Source organism: Xenopus tropicalis, chromosome 8 (genome assembly GCF_000004195.4).
Source record: "Xenopus tropicalis strain Nigerian chromosome 8, UCB_Xtro_10.0, whole genome shotgun sequence".
In the NCBI taxonomy this organism is placed as follows: domain Eukaryota; kingdom Metazoa; phylum Chordata; class Amphibia; order Anura; family Pipidae; genus Xenopus; species Xenopus tropicalis.
In genome coordinates, this window is record NC_030684.2 from 28,871,046 (window position 1) to 28,883,615 (window position 12,570).

The 12,570-nt window shown below is 42.0% G+C and overlaps 1 protein-coding gene and 1 long non-coding RNA gene across 4 annotated transcripts in view; one reads left to right on the top strand and one right to left on the bottom strand.

Annotated features, from left to right (window-relative positions):
* LOC116406769 overlaps nucleotides 1-11,579 on the bottom strand; it is a 79,719-nt gene extending 68,140 nt beyond the window's left edge. The window contains exons 1-2 of the long non-coding RNA XR_004219808.1: nucleotides 11,477-11,579; nucleotides 11,177-11,373 (exon numbers count right to left, since the gene is read on the bottom strand). This is a non-coding gene — a long non-coding RNA (uncharacterized LOC116406769). The remainder of the gene's footprint in view (nucleotides 1-11,176; nucleotides 11,374-11,476) is intronic.
* nr5a1 (nuclear receptor subfamily 5 group A member 1) overlaps nucleotides 1-12,570 on the top strand; it is a 116,684-nt gene that overhangs the window by 60,170 nt on the left and 43,944 nt on the right.

The window sequence follows — 12,570 nt, forward strand, 5'->3', positions numbered from 1 at the left end:
AGGAGGGCCCACTGACACCTGGGCCCACCAGGAGTTTTCCTGGTATCCCAGTAAAAGTAGCAGTTTGGTAGTAGTAAAAGTAAAGTTTGGTTGAACAGTACAGCGCAGCAGGGTTTACATCCCCTTTAAGGAACTGATTTCAGATTTTGTTTTACAGTTCTTCACATCTCTCTTTCCATAGGAACTAGGCAGTGCTTTGAATGTCAGTGTAAAAGATGAACATTACAGGCCGTGCAAGCTGTGCTGACACAGGTAGCCTTATGCAAGGAGGGCACCAAACTGGCACTTATCCTTCTTTAAGAGAGCAGTGTTTACTTTTTGGATGTCTTACATAGTAACATAGTAACATAGTAAGTTGGGTTGAAAAAAGACATACGTCCATCAAGTTCAACCATAATGCCTATATATAACCTGCCTAACTACTAGTTGATCCAGAGGAAGGCAAAAAACCCCATCTGAAGCCTCTCTAATTTGCCGCAGAGGGGAAAAAATTCCTTCCTGACTCCAAGATGGCAATCGGACCAGTCCCTGGATCAACTAGTACTAAGAGCTATCTCCCATAACCCTGTATTCCCTCACTTGCTAAGAATCCATCCAGCCCCTTCTTAAAGTTATATAATGTATCAGCCAGCACGACTGATTCGGGGAGGGAATTCCAGAACTTCACAGCTCTCACTGTAAAAAATCCTTTCCGAATGTTTAAATGGAACCTCCCTTCTTCTAAACGAAGTGGGTGCCCTCGTGTCCGTTGGAAGGACCTACTGGTAAATAAAACATTAGAAAGGTTATTATATGATCCCTTTATATATTTATACATAGTTATCATGTCACCTCTTAAGCGCCTCTTCTCCAGTGTAAACAGACCCAACTTGGCCAGTCTTTCTTCATAACTGAGACTTTCCATACCCTTTACCAGCTTAGTTGCCCTTCTCTGGACCCTCTCTAACTCAGTAATGTCCCGTTTGAGCACTGGAGACCAAAACTGAACAGCATATTCTAGATGGGGCCTTACCAGCGCTCTGTAAAGGGGAAGAATAACCCCCTCCTCCCGTGAATCTATAGCCCTTTTAATACAGCTCAAAACCTTGTTTGCCCTTGCAGCTGCTGCCTGGCATTGCTTGCTACAGCCAAGTTTATTATCTACAAGGACTCCAAGGTCCTTCTCCATTATGGATTTGCCTAGTGCAGTCCCATTAAGGGTATACGGGGCTTGCATATTTTTACATCCCAGGTGCATGACCTTACATTTATCCACATTAAATCTCATCTGCCACTTAGCTGCCCAGATTGCCAGTTGGTCAAGATCCTGCTGCAGGGATGTCACATCCTGGATAGAATTGACTGGTCTGCAGAGTTTTGTGTCATCTGCAAACACTGATACATTACTCATAATACCCTCCCCTAAGTCATTTATGAACAAGTTAAACAAAAGTGGACCCAGTACAGAACCCTGAGGGACCCCACTGAGAACCTTACTCCAAGTAGAGAACGTGCCATTAACAACCACCCTCTGTACCCGATCCTGTAGCCAGTTTTCTATCCATGTGCAAACGACTTCACTAAGACCAATAGACCTTAGCTTAGAAAGCAGTCGTTTGTGGGGAACGGTATCAAATGCTTTGGCAAAATCCAAATAGATGATATCTACTGCATCCCCACTGTCCAGCTTCTTACTTACCACATCATAAAAAGCAATTAAATTGGTCTGACATGACCTGTCCTTCATAAAGCCATGCTGATTACTGCTCATAATGCCATTCTCCACTACATAATTTTGAATGTGATCCCTTAACAAGCCTTCAAATAACTTGCCCACCACGGATGTCAAACTCACAGGCCTATAATTGCCAGGCTGAGATCTTACTCCCTTTTTAAATATGGGAATGACATTCGCCTTCTTCCAATCCCTAGGTACCATACCTGATGAAAGAGAGTCTGAGAATATCAGAAACAAGGGCCACTGTAATTCTGCCCCTAGCTCTCTCAGTACCCGAGGGTGTATTCCATCTGGCCCAGGTGCCTTGTTTACATTTATCGTGTGTAACCCTTTAAGCACCATATCCTGTGCCAACCACTGTGTAGATGGAGCTGAGGCAACAGTGCAGCTATTGGGTGGGACTTGGCCCACTGGCTCCTCTACTGTATACACAGAAGAAAAGAACTGGTTAAGCACATCTGCCTTTTCTGTATCCGCTGTAACCATATTGTTATTATAACTCAATGGGGCCACACCCTCAACCTGCATCTTTTTACTATTAATATACTTAAAAAACTTTTTGGGGTTAGTCTTGGCCTCGGCCGCGATGCGCTCCTCATTTTCTATCTTTGCCTTCCGGATTGCTGTTTTACAACACTTGTTATAGTGTTTATATTCATTAAACGCATCTACTGTCCCCTCTGACTTATATTTCTTAAAAGCTTTCCTTTTTCTCCCTATTAACTTCTTTACCTCAGAGTTAAGCCACATAGGGTGATTCTTAACACTTCTACTTTTTCTTATTAATGGAATGAATTGAGAACAGTAATGATTTAATATCATTTTAAATGACAACCATTTCTGCTCTGTGTTTTTATCTTGAACTAGTTTTTGCTAACAACCAGAAATCATTTTACATTTCCGGGTGGAAAGATTGGCAATGGTAAAAAGACAAATACAAGCACTGTTTAAGATCTATTATGTGAAAACCATTATCCAGGAAGCTCTAAAATACAGGAATGCCACCTTTCATATGTCCTATTAAGCAAACTAGTCTTATTATGTTGAGACATTTTTTTCTCTCTCTCTAATAAAACAGTGCCTAATGCTTGACGGAAACTAAGCTTCCACACTGGTAACAATTATATTTTTTATAGTACAATGAAGGTTATAATCATTGTAATCATAACAGCTTACCTGATACCCCAGTTCCAGGGAAATTCCACAGAGTGGCAATTGCTAACTTTTTATAGCTGGCTTTTTGGTTAAAGTTCAGATTTTCACTCTACTGCATTATACTTCACTCTGCTGCACAACAGGAAGACAATTGCTCCTCGGTGCTCGCACAGAAGTGCCCCCATTTTTCGCTAGCAGGAGCACCAGCCCGGGGTATCATTTGATTATACAATTCCTTCTCCAAATACAGAAAATAATCTTATTCGAAAACCCCCAGTTCCAAAGCATTTTAGGTTACCTGTCCTATACCTGTTTCAAAATATATCTACATGTTATAACAAAAGATAATTTGGAGGGACATTGTTCCTTTAAATGAGCTTGATTTTTAGCTTTACAAGTTTCTGTTCTTTTCTATCTGTATTGCTGTGAATGTGCTGTGTTGGATTTATGAGCTGCCATTCTGCAAACCTTTTGTTAATCAGAGGTTACAATTTACCAGCCACCTTGAGAGTGAAGGAAATATGGCATTGATATACGTCTCAGGGAAAAGCTAACAATATGTGACACAAAATGGATGGATGGCACATCATTATCCATGGAGCCAGACTGACTATGCAGTTTGCTGTAAACTTCAGATACAGGGAGAGCAGAGAGCTGATTAATATGAGGTGCCAGTATAATTATATCTGTGAGGGTAACTAGGCCACATGAAGTTGGTTTTGCGTAGATATTCTGTGTAATGTTTTCAATGTTATTTAAACATGGTGCACCTTTAATATTTAGTATTAGTATACAGTATTTATATTATTTAGTATTTAGGGCAATTGCACACGTAGCAATTTTCGGTGCTGTGTCACCCAAGATAATTATAACAAAGGGCTGGTTAAAAACAAACAAAAAAACTTGGAAAGATTCCCTTTTGATATGGACTTGGTATAGAAGCTTTAGTACTCCTGTGGATATTTTGATTAAGGGTAATCCTCCTCTCCTCTCGTGAGCCGCAGTCAAGAGCAACACAAGCATCATAAAAGTTCATGGAGGTGCCAAATAAGGGCTACGATTGGCTATTAGGTAGCCTCTATGCACACTATCAGCTACTTGCTTTGGGGGCACTGAGAGCAACATCCAAGGGGTTGGTGAGCAACATGTTGCCCCCAAGCCACTTGTTGGGGATCACTGCTCTAAAGGGTCGGCACCCTCAAATACTGCAAGTGGGGCTTACCCCTGTGTGTTTATTTCGGGCCAGAGACATACCCCTTCATCAAGCAGGTATGATGTTGCTTCACTTGAAAAAAACATGCAGGGGAAAGCCCCGCTTGCATTGTACCTGTTGTGCTGGCCAAATTCTTCGCAAATTCACCCCATTACACCCCATCAAGCACCCAGCTCACCATCTAATAAATATATATGAATCTGGATGATTTACTGATAACCTGGGTGGGTTGCCAGGTCCTATTCTGGTTCTAGTTGTACTCCACAATTGCGAAAATAGGCAGAAGTTACTAAAAACATAGCTAAGAGGGGGTATTCTAAAAGCTATTACTGTTGGCTGGTTTCACTCGGCAGTGTATACTGCCCTGGAGTGGTCCTCTCTTCATAGATTCTGAGAGATATAGTAATGCAACTACTAGTGCCATACTTTGCCCTATCTCTAGCCAGCAATGAGGTTTGAAAATTCAATGTTCACACAGTGATACCCAAGTCACAAGAAACAAACAATGTCTACACAATTTCCAGGAAGTGTACAGAACTGTAAACAATGTACTCTACACATACATAGTACAATTAGAATTACTGAACTATCACTATGAAAACCATAGACACAAACCAACATTGTCCCGATTATCATATTCTATGAATTGCATATTTTTTTTAAAAAAATGGTAAGCAGGGAAATATCTTTATAGTAAAGGATAAAATGAAAAGATGATTTTTCCACAGTTTCACTGTATGGAACATCTCCATCTTTTCTGTCTATAAAATTTTTAGTTCGAGTTTAGGCCCTAAACAATGGACCAGAACGTTGAATTAGGTGCTCCAGTACTATCCAATGCAGGGAGAGCTCCTCTGGAAGCATGCGGTGCAATTAGGTAATTGTTGCATTCACACTGAACACACAGAAACTCAATGGCCCATTTTGTTTTAGCCACTTGACACCTTTCTGTGCTTGAGTACTAGTGTAGGAAGCAGATGGCAAACACTTATCATCATGTAACCATATGTTGGGCTCTGGGAACAAATTGCCCTTCTGCATGCCAGACTCTGCTGCTGACTTCGATTTAGCCCTCAGTTCAAGTGCTGTTGATTGCTGTATTCTGAATTGGGCATTCTGGGGTGTGCTGGCAACTGGACATAAGGGTATTGTGTGGGGTTCATATGTTTAGTTATAGGGATTCAGTGAAAAAAGGTCTCAGATGCGCTGCAGAACGTCTTGGGGGAAGCAGGCCTGTTACTTACTCTGCACTATAAAGCCACTTCATAATTTCATCCACCTTCTATATATACAATGTTTGATAGCTGAGGTCCTGCATATCTAAAATATCAATATATTCTAAAGAGAATGTACTAGGAAGAAAGAGGAATTTTGACATAAAAAATGTAACTGAAATAGAACAATATTGATGAGTGTTGATCTGTGTTGTTTCGCCGAAAGATTTGAAATTCTTTTTGAGGTGAGTGACAATTTTTGGACATGCAGCAAATTTTCCTGCTGCGAATTTTGTCGCCTGTTTTGCGAAAAAATCTGGCAATGGTGAAGCACGGAAATTTGCTGCAAATCCATGCCTGGCAAATTTTTTTGCCCATCACTTGTTATCAACACTTGTAGAGGGTTTGATGTTGGAAGATGTGGACTACTGTGGGTAGCTTTTATAAACACCATTACTACTACAGGTATAGGACATGTTATCCAGAATGCTCGGGACCTGGGGGTGCTTCCCAGTGCTTCATGATACCCATACTCCGCCCCCCTTATGTGTTTTGCACCATTGGGTGCTTCATCAGAGGAGGTGTGGCAGTCACATATCACATCCTTTATATACTTTCTATCTATATGTTATACAGCATGCAGGGCTACAATAATATCCTATATTGAGAACATAATAAACCAAAGTATAAACCAAATTATACAATATGCACTCCACAGGGCCCTATGTAAATCCCTGCATCCAGCATAAAACATGAATAACACACATTATACCAAATTGTGTCGTCAAATTTTAAGGGCAAATAAAAAGTGAAAAACCTAAAATAAATATTATATTATTTATTTCTCATGTCTTGGTGATCTATCCCCTAATAATTTCATGAAATCATACACCTTATCTTATATATATATATATATATATATATATATATCTCAAATATTTTAATTTAATCACTTTAGTCTTTCTGATATTAATACCATTAATACCAACATTTTCTAATAAAAGCTTCAGATACATAAATGTCTCATATTTACCACCTAAAGTGCATATCTCATATTTATCATCTAAAGTGCGTAGTAGTGCATAATAGTTCAATTTATTGTATCAGACAATAAATAGTTCTTAAAACCATCAACAATAACATATTTCTATAAAACTCCTTCTTGTTTTAATAAAAACAATACATTTCCCATATTATCAATATCTCAAAGAGTATGGGTACCATGAAGCACTGGGAAGCACCTGTTTGTCGTTTGGTATAGTATGATTTGTTTTTTTAATTTTTTGTTGAAAATTTCAGCCAATAAATGATTGTTAGTTTCACTGTTAAATTTGTTGAGCCCTCAATGATTGTAATGACTTACCTGATACCCTGGGCTGGTACTCCTGTTGGCAGAAAACTGCACCGGCCCGGGGTTCATAGGACCGAGCGATCCTCTTCCTTCACTTGTCTGTCTTCGGAATGCCAGGGCCGGCGTATGCACAGTAGAGTGAAAAAGCCAACTTTCTTGTTTAAGTTCAACTTTTCACTCTACTGCGCATGCGCAAGCAGTTCGAAGGCAGAAGAAGGAAGAGGATCACTAGCTCACAGGTACCCTGGGCAGTGTGGTTATCTGCTAACAGGAGCACCGGCCCAGAGTATCAGTCACTGGGGGGGCTCCTAATACTTTGGCACCCCCCAGTGATTAGACCTTACCTTCCCCTTTATTCTTCAATGAATTGTATTTTATTAAATGAATAATAATTATTAATAAGGTTAAATACTGTTATTATTACAGATAAAAAAAGAAATAATGAAAAATTTGAATTATTTGATTTAAATTGAGTCTGTTTTAGATGGCTGTCTCGTAATTCAAAGCTTTATGGATAACAGGTTTCCAGATAACGCATGCTAGTAACCAACATAGCTTTATGAAGAAAAGGTCATGTCAGACAAATTTAATTGCTTTTTATGATGAGGTTAGTTAGAATCTGGACAGTGGGTGTGCAGTAGATATGCTCAATTTGGATTTTGTCAAAGCGTTTGATACAGTGGCCCACAAGTGACTTCTCTCTAAACTAAGGTCTCAACAGACTAGCTTCTTAGTGAAGTTTTTTGCACATGGATAGGAAACTGGTTAAAGGATCGGGTACAGAGGGTGGTTGTTAATGGTACATTCTCTACGTGGAGTAAGGTTCTCAGTGGAGTCAGCGCTGGATTTGTCTTTCAAGCACCCCGAGGCTGCCCCCCGTTGGTTGTCCCCCTTCCCAACGAGCGCATGCCCGAACACCACCCCCCCTCTCTGTCGCGAGTGGGCATACGCAAACAGTGGGGAGAGGTCCCCATTGCTCCATATGGTAGCCAAATTTAAAAATATTGTTGCGGCGGGGTGGCATGCTGCCCCAGGCTCGCCACAAATTCAGGCCTGAGTGGAGTCCCTGTACTAGGTCCACCTTTATTTAACTTGTTCATTAATGACTTAGTGGAAGGTATGGTAAGTAATGTATCAGTGTTTGCAGATGACAAAAAACTCTTAATTAATTAATTCCATCCTGGATGTGGCATCCAAACTGCCAACCTGGACGGCTAAGTGTCAGATGTGTTTTAATGTTGATAAATGTAAGGTCATGCACCTTAGATGTAAAAATATGCAGCCACTTATACCCTTAAATTCATAATGGAAAGGACCTTGGAGTCCTTGTAGATAATAAACTTGGCTGTAGCAAGCAATGCCAGGCAGCAGCTGCAAGGGCAAACAAGGTTTGGGAGATAGCTCTCAGTACAAGTGAGGGAATACAGGGTTATGGGAGATAGCTCTCAGTACAAGTGAGGGAATACAGGGTTATGGGAGATAACTCTCAGTACAAGTGAGGGAATACAGGGGTAGGGGGATAGCTCTCAGTACAAGTGAGGGAATACAGGGTTATGGGAGATAGCTCTCAGTACAAGTGAGGGAATACAGGGTTATGGGAGATAACTCTCAGTACAAGTGAGGGAATACAGGGTTATGGGAGATAACTCTCAGTACAAGTGAGGGAATACAGGGGTAGGGGAGATAGCTCTCAGTACAAGTGAGGGAATACAGGGGTAGGGGAGATAGCTCTCAGTACAAGTGAGGGAATACAGGGGTATGGGAGATAGCTCTTAGTACAAGTGAGGGAATACAGGGTTATGGGAGATAACTCTCAGTACAAGTGAGGGAATACAGGGGTATGGGAGATAGCTCTCAGTACAAGTGAGGGAATACAGGGTTATGGGAGATAGCTCTCAGTACAAGTGAGGGAATACAGGGGTATGGGAGATAGCTCTCAGTACAAGTGAGGGAATACAGGGTTATGGGAGATAACTCTCAGTACAAGTGAGGGAATACAGGGGTAGGGGAGATAACTCTCAGTACAAGTGAGGGAATACAGGGGTATGGGAGATAACTCTCAGTACAAGTGAGGGAATACAGGGGTATGGGAGATAGCTCTCAGTACAAGTGAGGGAATACAGGGGTATGGGAGATAACTCTCAGTACAAGTGAGGGAATACAGGGGTATGGGAGATAGCTCTCAGTACAAGTGAGGGAATACAGGGGTATGGGAGATAGCTCTCAGTACAAGTGAGGGAATACAGGGTTATGGGAGATAGCTCTCAGTACAAGTGAGGGAATACAGGGGTAGGGGAGATAGCTCTCAGTACAAGTGAGGGAATACAGGGTTATGGGAGATAGCTCTTAGTACAAGTGAGGGAATACAGGGGTAGGGGAGATAGCTCTCAGTACAAGTGAGGGAATACAGGGGTATGGGGGATAGCTCTCAGTACAAGTGAGGGAATACAGGGTTATGGGAGATAGCTCTTAGTACAAGTGAGGGAATACAGGGGTAGGGGAGATAGCTCTCAGTACAAGTGAGGGAATACAGGGGTAGGGGAGATAGCTCTCAGTACAAGTCAGGGAATACAGGGGTATGGGAGATAGCTCTCAGTACAAGTGAGGGAATACAGGGTTATGGGAGATAGCTCTCAGTACAAGTGAGGGAATACAGGGGTAGGGGGGATAGCTCTCAGTACAAGTGAGGGAATACAGGGTTATGGGAGATAGCTCTCAGTACAAGTGAGGGAATACAGGGTTATGGGAGATAGCTCTCAGTACAAGTGAGGGAATACAGGGGTAGGGGGGGATAGCTCTCAGTACAAGTGAGGGAATACAGGGGTAGGGGAGATAGCTCTCAGTACAAGTGAGGGAATACAGGGTTATGGGAGATAGCTCTCAGTACAAGTGAGGGAATACAGGGTTATGGGAGATAGCTCTCAGTACAAGTGAGGGAATACAGGGGTAGGGGAGATAGCTCTCAGTACAAGTGAGGGAATACAGGGGTAGGGGGGATAGCTCTCAGTACAAGTGAGGGAATACAGGGGTATGGGAGATAGCTCTCAGTACAAGTGAGGGAATACAGGGGTAGGGGAGATAGCTCTCAGTACAAGTGAGGGAATACAGGGGTAGGGGAGATAGCTCTCAGTACAAGTGAGGGAATACAGGGGTAGGGGGGATAGCTCTCAGTACAAGTGAGGGAATACAGGGTTATGGGAGATAGCTCTCAGTACAAGTGAGGGAATACAGGGGTAGGGGAGATAGCTCTCAGTACAAGTGAGGGAATACAGGGGTAGGGGGGATAGCTCTCAGTACAAGTGAGGGAATACAGGGGTAGGGGGGATAGCTCTCAGTACAAGTGAGGGAATACAGGGGTAGGGGAGATAGCTCTCAGTACAAGTGAGGGAATACAGGGGTAGGGGAGATAGCTCTCAGTACAAGTGAGGGAATACAGGGGTAGGGGAGATAGCTCTCAGTACAAGTGAGGGAATACAGGGGTATGGGAGATAGCTCTCAGTACAAGTGAGGGAATACAGGGGTATGGGAGATAGCTCTCAGTACAAGTGAGGGAATACAGGGGTAGGGGAGATAGCTCTCAGTACAAGTGAGGGAATACAGGGGTAGGGGAGATAGCTCTCAGTACAAGTGAGGGAATACAGGGGTAGGGGAGATAGCTCTCAGTACAAGTGAGGGAATACAGGGGTATGGGAGATAGCTCTCAGTACAAGTGAGGGAATACAGGGGTATGGGAGATAGCTCTCAGTACAAGTGAGGGAATACAGGGGTATGGGAGATAGCTCTCAGTACAAGTGAGGGAATACAGGGTTATGGGAGATAGCTCTCAGTACAAGTGAGGGAATACAGGGGTATGGGAGATAGCTCTCAGTACAAGTGAGGGAATACAGGGGTATGGGAGATAGCTCTCAGTACAAGTGAGGGAATACAGGGGTAGGGGAGATAGCTCTTAGTACAAGTTGATCCAGGGACTGGTCCGATTGCCATCTTGGAGTCAGGAAGGAATCAACTAGCAGTTAGGCAGGTTATATATAGGTTAAACTTGATGGGCATGTCTTTTCTCAACCTAACTTACTATGTTGCTATGTTACTATAAGAGCTCAGAAGTAGCTGTTAAAGGAATACTATCATGTTTTTTTTTTTTTTTTTAAATACATCAGTTAATAGTGAGCATCTCCAGCAGAATTCTGCATAGAAATCTGTTTTCAAAAGCACAAATAGATTTTGTAATATTTAATTTTGAAATTACACATGGGGCTAGCCCAATTCTTCATTTTCCAGGGTGCCACAACCATGTGACTTGTTCCCTGATAAACTTCAGTCACTTTTTACTGAGTTATATCACCCCCTCCCTTTCCCCTAAAAATATTTGGTTCGTTCAAGAATACAATTGTAAAATGTAAATTATTTGCTGTGCAAACAGTGCAATTTAGAAATAAAAAGTACCCCATAAAAATCATTACAGAATCCCTTTAAAGAATCAGCCAAGGGCAATAAATAATACTATCAGCATAAAGATATTCACTTACCAGATGACAGTTTATCTGGAATGCAAGGGGAAGCCAAGTAATCAGCAGTGGCACCCAAAAGGCACATAGGCTTAGCTGCAACATAGTCCACCGTGCTTTATGTTGCTATTGGGAATGAAACAAATGTATGATCATCAGGCTGGAGGTCAAGGCAAGCTTGCAGTAGCAGTAAAGCACAGCAGTCCCAAAAGTACCAACTGCAAGCAAGCAGAGAGAGAGAGTCCATGTAAACATATCTATAAATCAGAGTGAGAGAGTAAGACTGTACAGACTCTGCTAGGAAAGTACATAATAATCTACCTGCTACTCTGTGAGTAACTGAGGGTAGACCATACCCCTGCCTGTCTGCCTGTCTGACCAGCTGCTAACAATCAGGTAATCAAAGTCAGGATCCTCAACCTATGCAGCACATTAGAATCTATGTAGTTTGAGTTTTGGCAAGTTAAAATGGGCAGCAAACATAGGGTGAGTTAGTAGTTTACCATAGAAACATTGGCACCTTGCTGGCATGTTGTAGTACCCTACTTTGAGCTCACAGTCACCAGTACCATCCTTGCCAGCCCTATGAGAAAAGAACACTGGACTACCAGTGAGTGATGGAGTCAGAGTAATAATACAGGTATGGCATCACTCATTTGAAAGCCCCTTATCCAGAAAGCTTAGGATTATAGGAATGCTATGTCCATAGACTCCGTTTTTACCTAATAATTGAAAATGATTTCATTTTTCTCTGTAATAAAACAGTAGCTTGTACTTGGTGGTAACTAAGCAGCATTGATCCATATTGGTGACAAAGCAATGTTTAAACTAGTTTAATAGACAGAGACTTAAGTAAGAGTTTACTTTCAGTGGATAACGATTCAGCTTATTATTTCATGCTTATCACTAGTTCTCTTTAGTACTCACATAACCTGCTGAAACTTAAATCTAAACATCACGTGATTGTGACTTGTCTTAGAGGGGATGTATATCAAAGCCCAATTCAGTGAGTGCTTAACATTTAATGAAGTTTCTGACACAGTCACCAAGAAGCGTGACCTTTATGACCACAACTGAATTTTGAACGTATGTTTTCCACCAGAAAACAGATTGAGCATGGCAGATATATTGTTTCATTAAGGCTTTGTCGCTGCTGTTGTTCTGCTGAAACATCGCTGGGCTCTACACGGGCATTTGGGTCTAAATGCTGTTACTGCCAGAGTCATAGTTCTGCTCATATATGAGAGCTTCACTATAGGAATATGCTTCTGTCCAGGCAGGGCCAGATTTAAAGTTTCTGCGCCCCTAGGCACCCCCTCTTTCCGCTTGCATCCCTACTTGCCTCTCACACCCCCCCCCCTCTTGTAGCTTGCACCTCCTCCCCTTGAACAGCACACTGTGGGGTTCCTACTTTA